This window comes from Oncorhynchus mykiss, chromosome 22 (assembly GCF_057628025.1).
Source record: "Oncorhynchus mykiss isolate SJ-2025 chromosome 22, ASM5762802v1, whole genome shotgun sequence".
In the NCBI taxonomy this organism is placed as follows: Eukaryota; Metazoa; Chordata; class Actinopteri; order Salmoniformes; family Salmonidae; genus Oncorhynchus; species Oncorhynchus mykiss.
Window position 1 is genome coordinate 23,204,699 of NC_143043.1, and position 11,506 is coordinate 23,216,204.

The 11,506-nt window shown below is 40.0% G+C and overlaps 1 long non-coding RNA gene across 1 annotated transcript; it reads left to right on the top strand.

The window, feature by feature from the left end:
• The first annotated feature begins 4,393 nt into the window (after window positions 1-4,393).
• On the top strand, window positions 4,394-6,475 carry LOC149972830 (uncharacterized). Its single transcript, XR_016490716.1, has 3 exons — window positions 4,394-4,841; window positions 4,939-5,000; window positions 5,140-6,475. It is a non-coding gene; the product is annotated as an uncharacterized LOC149972830 (long non-coding RNA).
• The last annotated feature ends 5,031 nt before the right edge of the window (window positions 6,476-11,506 follow it).

The following is an 11,506-nucleotide window of genomic DNA, read 5'->3' on the forward strand; positions in this document are numbered from 1 at the left end:
CTATCTGGTGCAAACAAACACAGAGACAGGAACAATCACCCACAAAACACTCAAAGAATATGGCTGCCTAAATATGGTTCCCAATCAGAGACAACGATAAACACCTGCCTCTGATTGAGAACCACTCCAGACAGCCATAGACTATGCTAGATACCCCCACTAAGCCACAAACCCAATACCTAACAAAACCCCAAGACAAAGCACACCACATACAAAACCCATGTCACACCCTGGCCTGACCAAATTAATAAAGAAAACACAAAATACTAAGACCAGGGCGTGACACTCAGAGTCTGCAACTCCACTAAGTAAGGGGCAGCACCAAGCAAGCGTGAAGACCAAAGAGCTCTCCAAACAGGTCAGGAACAAAGTTGTGGAGAAGTACAGTTCAGGGTTGGATTATAAAAAAATATCTGAAACTTTGAACATCCCACGGAGCACCGTTAAATCAATTTTTTTAAATGAAAGAATATGGCACCACAACAAACCTGCCAAGACAGGGCCGCCCACCAAAACTCATGGACCAGGCCAAGGAGGGCATTAATCAGAGAGGCAACAAAGCGACCAAAGATAACCCTGAAGAAGCTGCAAAACTCCACAGTGGAGATTGGAGTATCTGTCCATAGGACCACTTTAAGCTGTTCACTCCACAGAGCTGTGTTTTATGGAAAAGTGTCCAGAAAAAAGTCATTGTTTAAAGAAAAAATAAGCGCACACATTTGGTGTTCGCCAAAAGGCATGTGGAAGACTCCCCAAACATATGGAAGAAGGTACCCTGGTAAAATTTAAAATGCTATGTTTGGCACAAACCCAACACCTCTCATCACCCCGGGGATGTTTTTCATCGGCAGGGACTGGGAAACTGGTCAGAATTGAAGGGATGTTGGATGGCGCTAAATACAGGGAAATTCTTGAAGGAAACAGGTTTCAGTCTTCCAGAGATTTGAGAGTGGGACGGAGGTTCACCTTCCAGCAGAACAATGACCCTGTCACGTTCTGACCTCTATTTCCTTTGTTTTGTATGTAGTTAGTATGGTCAGGGCGTGAGTTGGGTGGGCAGTCTATGTTTGTTTTTCTATGATTTGGGTATTTCTATGTTTCGGCCTAGTATGGTTCTCAATCAGAGGCAGGTGTCATTAGTTGTCTCTGATTGAGAATCATACTTAGGTAGCCTGGGTGTCACTGTGTGTTTGTGGGTGATTGTTCCTGTCTCTGTGTTTACACCAGATAGGACTGTTTTGCGTTTTCACATTTCTTGTTTTTGTTAGTTTGTTCATGTGAAGTGATTTATTAAAACATGAATAACCACCACGCTGCGCTTTGGTCCGCCTCTCGTTCAGATGAAGAAAACCATTACAGACCCTAAGCAACACTTGAGTGGTTTAAGGGGAAACATTTAGATATATTGGAATGGCCAAGTCAAAGCCCAGACCTCAATCCAAATGAGAATCTGTGGCATGACTTAAATATTGATGCACACCAGCGGAACCCATCCAACTTGCCTTGAAGAATGGGCAAAGATCCCAGTGGCTAGATGTGTCAAGCTTATAGAGTCATACCTCAAGAAGAGACTTGGGGCTGTAATTGCTGCAAAAGGTGGCTCTACAAAGTACAGGCAGCTAACTTCCTGCAATTTTACACATTTTGCTATGGTGCTGAGAGAAAAGTTTGATTTTTTTTAATTCTAATTAAAGCTAAAATATAGGGGTGTTGACTCTGACTGTGATAAAGACACTGGATTATGAGCTGTCTTGTTTTCTAAATGAACAAATGAAATAGGCAGTGGCCTGGTGCATATAGCCATAGAAGCACAGTGGCTTATGCCTCTAAAGGGTACCACAGTATGAGTCATAATACCCATAAAACCTAGCGGTCAAACAGGAAAATATTTCCAACATTTATTTTTCCCATATGGGATTTTAGAAGCACTTAAAATAAGGGCTGTATTTCATGTAGGCTTACCCTGATGTGACCTTTTGATAACTGTGTAAATCTCTCTGGGACAAGGTGACTTTTAACAATATATTCGCCAGTATTTACCCCCCAAAAATGAAATGCTAAATTAGCTGCAAATCGTGCCAGAGCTAAGAATCTCTGGAATAACTATTTAAATGTTAGCTAAATGTAGTAATGTATAAATTGGCTACATTTCTTTAAATGGACAATTCTGTGAACTGTCTTGAGCAGGTTTAAATTGACACAATACCTGTTAGCAAAGGTGTCAGCTGGAGATGATGTGCATGAGCTTGCAGGGATTTGTAGTTTTGTATGATGTCTTCGTTGACGCTAATTAGCATTTTTCGAATCTGAGACTAAATAGAGCAAAATATATTGATAAATCACATTGCCCGAGAGAGACGTCACGCCAGGGTAAGCCTACACAAAACAAGCCCTTATTTGAAGTGTTTCTAAAATCCTCTCAGGTAAAAAATGATTGAAATAATTTTCCTGTTTGACCACTAGGTTTTATGCAGTCATATTCATGACTTAAAAGGTGTGTGGCTTTCAGTTAGTTCATTTTGGCATCCCCTGATAGTGAATGTCATTCCAGTTAATCTGTTCTGTTATATTTCACCAAATCTGACGAACCCAGTGCACTATGAATTTGATCTGATAGCGTTTGCATGTTTAGGTAAAAAGACAAGTAATGTTCTGTTTGGAAAACTGACAAGTAAAGAGCATTCAAAAATGAAAAATCATATTTTTTTGGCTCAATCTGATTGGGTGGGCCTGGTTACCCAGTGGGTGGGACTTTCCGAAACTTCCTTCTGGAAAATGACACTGCTTGTTGCCCACCTGTGCTCTGTTACCCTACCTAGGGGTCTGTACTATTTGGCATCATGGCCAGATTGATGGGTTGGGAGATGTGTATCTTGTTTGTTTCCCCTTCTACCTTTGCTACAAATCAGTTGTATATCTTCCTCATAACTTCATGAACGTTAACCTCTCTCTCTCTCTGTCTCTCCCTCCCTCTCTCTAGGGTGTACCGGATTTAGGACCAGACAGGAACTGGAAAGGTATTGCCATCTCTCTGCTGGTCATTGTGGTTGTGCTGTCGCTCATTGGACTGGCCATTGTTCTTCTGTCCAAACGTAAGCCCCTGGAGTAAAACATTGTTTTTTGAGAAAATCATCAAAACTTGCAGTATTTTTTTGAGCATTTAATATTAACAGAATTTCAAAAGACCTTGGTTCTAACTTCTCACCATTCTCAATTAATGCAGTTTTACAAAACAGACCAAGAGCTACCTGCTTAGAATTTAGTCTTCCAATTTAAAACTAACACCTTTCATTTAATCCCCATTGACATGAAAAATATCTTTAGTTAAAAGTGTAACACTCCATTGCCCTTGCAAATGAAAGGATTTGAATGCTTGATGTGAATATTTTCATAGGTAATTAAATATAAATATTGTCACTACTTCTGATTATTGCTGCTGGACTTGATTAAGGTTAAGCTGTCTCTCCACTGACCGTCCTCTCAATTCATTAGGCCATTTAAATGGTTGATTTCATATAGATGATGATTCAGATGAAGGACTTGCCTTGAGGTTCGGATTATCATACCTGCTTTTGCTTACCTCTTTTATTCACAATTAAAATTCAAACCTTGGATTGTATCAATGTCCTTAGTTGTAATTGTTGCTGTGTGAGTCACTTGAAAATCTTTAGGGACATTTACTAAGCATTTGAGTACAAGTCGTTTGTATGTCGACTTACAGACCCATTTTGTGAAATTTCTTCGCAAATGACAGCTCCAAGTCTCTAGGCACCCAGTTGACATCTTTCAGCGAGAGTTCCAGGTGCATGACCCTGATGCCATGTGGATCAATGGTAGGTCTATGTAGTGCACCTCACATATTCATACCTCTACATAACTAATGTTATCGGTCAAAAGTTTTAGAACACCTACTCATTCAAGGGTTTTTCTTTATTTTTACTATTTTCTACATTGTAGAATAATAGTGAAGACATCAAAACTATGAAATAACACACATGGAATCATGTAGTAACCAAAAAAGTGTTAAACAAATCAGTCTATTTTATGTTTGAGATTCATCAAACAGCCACCCTTTGCCTTAACTCTTGGCATTCTCTCAACCAGACTCATGAGGTAGTCACCTGGAATGCTTATCCAATAGTCTTGAAGGATTTCCCACATATGCTGAGCACTTGTTGGCTGCTTTGCCTTCATTCTGCAGTCCAACTCATCCCAAAATAAAAATAAAAGGAAATAAAACCTGTTATGGGAATAGGTGTGCGGCGAGAACAGGTGTGCATTGATAAAATTCATAACAATTAAACAAAGCCGGTTGCTTCTTACATTGTAGTATTTGTCAAATATTGTATCAGATTGAACTATGATAAAAAATATTTAATTGATAGATCTCCGATCGGATATTCAGTGTCAGACAGCAGCAGAGACAAAACATGACAAAAGAAAATGAATACAATACAACAAACTCCATTTACACAGTGTTAATATAATTATGCTTAAATCATCATCATTAATCTATAGTCATCAGAATCTCAGTTCAATAAAACACCTTATGCCAGCTTTTTATTTTTTGTGTGAAAAGATTCTGCTGGAGGGAATAGCAGACGTTTTACGGTCTCCTGACCAACTGTGTGATATTTTGTCAGTTTTTTTCCCCTGATCTGAACTTTTTTTGTACATAATGTTTCAGCTAAAATTTCCTATGACCAAAAAGAGCTTCTGGATATCAGAACAGCAATCACTAACCTAGATTTGGATTAGGATTTTTTTGTCCAGGCCCAAATCCCCGACACTCGAAGAAGAGTTGACGAGTGGAAAAACCACCTCTACCCTCCGTTCGTTTGGTGAGCGTGCAATCACTGGTGAATAAACTGGACAAGCTCCGTTCGAGACTATCCTATCAACGTGATCTGAAGAATTGTAATATCTTCTGTTTCTCAGAGTGGTGGCTGAACATCTAGCTGGTTTTTCTATACATCGTCAGAACAGAACTGCAGCGTCAGGTAAACTCAAAGGGGGTGGTGTACGTCTCTTTGTAACATTGTTAAGGAAGTCTCGAGGTTCAGCTCGCCTAAGTTAGAATACCTCATGATAAGTTGGAGTACCATACTATTTACCAAGAGAGTCATCTATATTTTTCAGAGCTGTCTACTTACCACGACAAACCGATGCTGGCACTAAGACCACACTCAATGAGCTGTGAAGGGCTACACAGAAGGATTACCAGGACTCACACTCAGAGCATGCGCTGACCAGCTGGCAAGTGTCTTCACTGACATTTCCAACCTCTCCCTGACCCAGTCTGTAATACCTACAGTACCAGTCAAAAGTTTGGACATGCTTACTCATTCAAGGGTTTTTCTATATATTTTTTGATTTTCTACATTGTATAATAATAATGAATATATCAGAACTATGAAGTAATACAAATAAAATAATGTTGAAAACAAAAAAGTGTTAAACAAATCAAAATATATTTAACATTTTAGATTCAAAGTAGCCACCCTTTGCCTTGATGACAGCATTCCCGCAACCAGCTTCACAGGGAATGTCTTTCCAACAGTCTTGAAGGAGTTCCCACATATGCTGAGCACTTGTTGGCTGCTTTTTCTTCACACTGCGGTCCAACTCATCCCAAACCATCACAATTGGGTTTGAGGTCGGATGACTGTGGAGGTCAGGTCATCTGATGCAGCACTCCATCACTCTCCTTCTAGGTCAAATAGCCCTTACACACTGTTAAGTACAAGCATGTTAAAGTTGTAAAATTGTAGAAAACAATCTAATGATTCATTTTATGTTATTCACCTGGAATGTAGCACCCTTGGGAATTTACCCATATTACACTACATACTAGAGTAGTGGTTGAATGCCTTACATTTGATGTCAGAAGTTTACATACACTTCAGCCAAATACATTTAAACTGGGGTTTTCACAATTCCTGACATGTAATCATTGTAAGAATTTCCCTGTCTTAGGTCAGTTAGGATCACCACTTCATTTTAAGAATGTGAAATGTCAGAATAATAGTAGAGAGAATTATTTATTTCAGCTTTTATTTCTTTCATCACATTCCCAATGGGTCAGCAGTTTACATACACTCAATTAGTATTTTGTCACGCCCTGGTCTTAGTATTTTGTGTTTTCTTTATTATTTTGGTCAGGCCAGGGTGTGACATTGGTTTATTTATGTGGTGTGCTTTGTCTTGTTTTTTTTTGTAGGTATTGGGATTGTATTATAGTAGGGTTATCTAGCATAGTCTATGGCTGTCTGGAGTGGTTCTCAATCAGAGGCAGGTGTTTATTCGTTGTCTCTGATTGGGAACCATATTTAGGCAGCCATATTCTTTGAGTGTTTCGTGGGTGATTGTTCCTGTCACCAGATAGGTTGTTTAGGTTTTCGCACAGTTATTGTTTTATTAGTTTATTCATGTATAGTTTTCCTTCATTAAAAAACCATGAATAACCACCACGCTGCATTTTGGTCCGACTCTCCTTCAACTCAAGAAAACCGTTACATATTTGGTAGCATTGCCTTTAAATTGTTTAACTTGGGTCAAACGTTTCGGGTAGCCTTCCACAAGCTTCCCACAATAAGTTAGGTGAATTTTGGCCCATTCCTCCTGACAGAGCTGGTGTAACTGAATCAGGTTTGTAGGCCTCCTTGCACGCACACGCTTTTTCAGTTCTGCTCACAAATTTTCTATAGGATTGAGGTCAGGGCTTTGTGATGGCCACTCCAATACCTTGACTTTGTTGTCCTTAAGCCATTTTGCCACAAGTTTGGAAGAATGCTTGTGGTCATTGTCCATTTGGAAGACCCATTTGTGACCAAGCTTTATTAACTTCCTGACTGATGTCTTGAGATGTTGCTTCAATATATCCACATCATTTTCCTGCCTCATGATGCTCTCTATTTTGTGAAGTGCACCAATCCCTCCTGCAGCAAAGCACCCCCACAACATGATGCTGCCACCCCCATGCTCCACGGTTGGGTTGGTATTCTTTGGCTTGCAAGCCTCCTCCTTTTTCCTCCAAACATAACGATGGTAATTATGGGCAATCATCTCTATTTTTATTTCATCAGACCACAGGACATTTCTCCAAAAAGTACAATCTTTGTCCCCATGTGCAGTTGCAAACCGTAGTCTGGCTTTTTTTTACAGCGGATCTGGAGCAGTGGCTTCTTCCTTGCTGAGCGACAGTTCAGGTTATGTCGATATAGGACTCGTTTTACTGTGGATATAGATACTTTTGTATCCAGCACCTTCACAGGGTCCTTTGCTGTTGTTCTGGGATTGATTTGCACATTTCGCACTAAAGTATGTTCATCTCTAGGAGACAGAATGCGTCTTCTTCCTGAGCGGTATGATGGCTGCGTGGTCCCATGGTGTTTATACTTGCGTACTATTGTTTGTACAGATGAACGTGGTACCTTCAGAGGTCTTTACTAATTTCTTTTGATTTTCCCATGATGTCATGCAAAAGAGGCACTGAGTTTGAAGGTAAGCCTTGAAATACATCTACAGGTACACCTCCAATTGACTCAAATTTGGTCAATTAGCCTATCAGAAGCTTCTAAAGCCATGACATAATTTTCTGGAATTTTCCAAGCTGTTTAAAGGCACAGTCAACTTAATGTATTTAAACGTCTGACCCTCTGGAATTGTGTTACAGTGAATTATAAGTGATGTAATTCGTCTGTAAACACTTGTTAGAAAAATGACTTGTGTCATGCACAAAGTAGATGTCCCAACCGACTTGCCAAAACCATAGTTTGTTAACAAAATATTTGTGGAGTGGTTGAAAACAGGTTTTATTGACTCCAACCTAAGTGTATGCAAACTTTTGACTTCAACTGTACATTTCCTCATGTGAGCATGGTCATGAAAGTGAGCTGCTGCACAAAGAATATGGTTTTGTCTTCACGCAGCCCTGCCTTCCTACTGATGTGAAACTCAGAGGGGAAGAGTAGCAACCATTAAATTTGAAGAGGGAGGGTAGGGCAGAGAGATGTAAGCCCTGCATACTATTTTCCTCAGTCACAAGGCCTGCACCCTAGGTTCGGCTGCAGCGTAAGACTGCTTCCCTACAAATTTGGCCTGGTTCAGGGGCCTAACCTGAGTTTTGGCAGATTGCTGCGTTGCAGGGGACCCCCAAGGCCAGCTTGTTGCCCATTCCCAGCTGTGAGTTGGTGAGATGCAGGAACCAATGGGCTGCCACAGGGCCCAGATCTGCGGGGTGGGCAGAAGATGAAGGCTTCACTTTCTTTCTGTGCATGTCACACTTCTACCGCATGGTGGCGACTTTTGTCTAGTCGCCGTTGGCTATTAAAAATAGAACCCAGTAGAAATGGGTGATTTTATAGTGAACTGAAGCTTGTGTCCTCTCGTAAAAATAGACAGCCATAAGGGTGTAACCACGCACGCACATTAATTCTCTGCTATGAGAAAGAACTGGTGTCAAATAGAGACATTTTTATCAAAATAACAGCCCTGTGTCCCTGTTACGAGGGGACAGAGGTTGATGTCTTTCTGGAGGCACAGTGCTGTTAGGCACGGAGTGGGGACAGTACTTGTTTGCGACTGACATTTAACTCATTCAGCCTCAGTTTAAACATAGAAAAGGTGCAGAGGAGTGAGCTGTAACTTGGAGGGCACTTGGATAAGTAAGCACAAAATAGACAGACTAGTTAGCTAGCTTGTGTTAGTCATGAGGACCAATTGCGTGGCCTAGGCTTAGCACAAGTGGGTACTCTGTAAAACCTCACAACACTCACGGGACTCGTTAGAGAGCTGAATGAGCATGTTAGTTTCCGATTGAAGGGGCCATAACTCCAGGGGAAAAGCATTGCTTGAACGGGTATGCATGTGCTAGTCAACGCTTAGCCATGACTCTTTTAGTGTTAGCTAGCCAGTATTCAACTAGCTGGCTAATAGCCTTGCTAGCTAGCACCATGTTCGCCGAAGACAACCGTATAAATAGATTGTTTCTTTGGTCCTGAGAGTCTCTTTTGATCATAAAACCAGGAAGCTTAGCTGGTCAGTTTAGCCAATGAAAAGCGAGTGAACGTTAGGTTACTAAATGAGAGATGAAAGCTGGCCAGTAGTAGCTGGCTTTTCAGCATTGCTGCCTGAGATAGGTCATTAGATGTCTCATGGCTAAAAGCTAGCTGAAGTGAGCACTGTGAATAAACGCTATAGCTGTGAGGCTAGAGTAGACGTAAGCTAGCTTCCAGGGTGCGTTGTTAGAATTTGGGCTGAAAAATCTCCCATGACCCTAATGCTGTGAGGCTCAACAGGTCAGTTTAGTCAACACAAACAAGTGAGCGTAGGTTAAACTAAATAAGAGAAGGGAGCTAGCAATACTACCATCTAGGAATGTGGGGAAATAGTTTCTGAGTTATCTAGCCATAGTAAAGCAACTGTATGTGCAGGTTGGAATAGCTTACTATCCAGCGAGCCAGTCACCATAAGCTAGCTCGTTAGAAGCTTCGCAGCTAATGCTAGCTAGTGTGACATTGTAATGTGCTGAATGCAGCGAGGTGCCTGTTTAAACTGCTAGCACCACCAAAGGTCTCTTCACAATCCCCAAGTCAAGAACAGACTATGGGAGGTGCACAGTACTACATATGTAGAGCCATGGCTACACTGAACTCTATTCCACATCAGGTAACTGATGCAAGCAGTAGAATCAGATTTTAAAAACATATACAAATACACCTTAAGAAACAGCGGGAACTGTGAAGAGACACACACACAGGTACAGACACACATACACATGGTAAGACACACACTATACACGCGTACACATGGATTTTGTATGGAAGATATGTGGTAGTAGAGTAGTGGTCTGAGGGAACACACTTAATGTTTTATGAAATGTAATGTCATGTAATATTTTAAAGTGTAATAAACTGTCTTAATGATGCTGGACCCCATAAACAGGATCTTTAATAAATACAAATACAAATGTGCAAGCTTGCTAGCAGCTACTGTATGCTATCTGAAGGAAACCACGTTGGGACAGTTCGACTTCGGGAAGGTATTCTCCCATGACCGCAGAGCCATGAGGCTAGCCAGGTAGTCTAGTTAACACAAATGAACACATGTTAGTTACACTAGACCGCTAGTGGTAGATGGTGGCATTCTGTCATTGCACCACACTATCACAACGGGGAGTTAGAACGCTGATCTATCTGTAGTCTAAACTGTGGCACAAATTGACTATCTGTTCGTAACATTGACAGCTGTGCCATATAGATTGCAAAAAAGTTGGGAAGAGATTTTTGATGTACCGATTCCATGGCATGTGGTTTATGAATTGATACGCAATTTTCCGTTCCTCCTGAAAGTCAGTCAAATGCATTCTCTCTGTCGCCCACAAGCACTTTAAACATTTGGACAATAAAGCTTTTAAAGCATATTGAAGACAGAAGCCACCTCTTAATGAGTTCTGAGAGCTGATCTGTTATCCAACAATTATTATTATTGTTATTATTAACCAAGCATTATAATTATATTAAAGCCCCTTAGATATTCTCACAGACCAGAAAAAAATCATTTTCATAATGAGTAATCCGATGCGTGTTGCAAGCTTGATATCTTTTTACTTACTATATAACGTATTGGATCACTAAAAAATATAACTTTTACATTACCATGTAGTTTACCAAGAGAATGGACTGATGGGGATGTGGACATACTCAGTATACACATACAAGGATTAGCTTACTCCAATACATTTTAATAGAAAGTTAGCAAAAATAGTTAAGATCTTGCTACCATGGAAAGGAGAATACTTGTCGATTTGTGGAAAGATCACCCTGATTAACTATTTAGTCACATCACAGTTGACCTATTTACTTATGGTTTTGCATAAACCTAGCGACCTGTTTAAATGAGCAAAAAATATTTGATTTGATTTGGAAATGGCAAGCCAGACAAAATTAGAAGGGCCTAATGTCTCACACCATGTTCAAGAATGGCCTTTTTCCCTTTATTCAGATTACAACCGCTCACTTTCGGTTATTTTAAAACTAAATAATATCCAAAATATCGCTCACATATCGGTAGCCTAAATTGTGGCTCAAATGGACTATCTGGACTATCAGTCTGATAGTCTTTAATAAATAATTGTTTTGACCAAGTTAATCTGCTCATGTTGTGTGTGTGTTCAAATATTTGTATGTGTAAGAAAACAAAAAAAATCCTAATACTTGCTGCACTTTAAACGTTTGGATAATAAAGTATTAGTTGATTTTAATACTTCTGACAGCCAAAATTCTGTAATATATTAAGTACTCTAAACCTCATGCAACCGCAAAATGTCAGATAAAGCTTATACTGTACAGTATTTCTTAATTGGCATCTTTATGCTTTCGTTAGTAGAATAATGATAAAAATACTCTTTCAAAATGCTAATGTTTATTTCAAATTTCAGCAGGACAATAGACTCTTGCCGAGTTTAGGGACGTTAATGAGAATTTTATTTTCACTGAATCTCCGT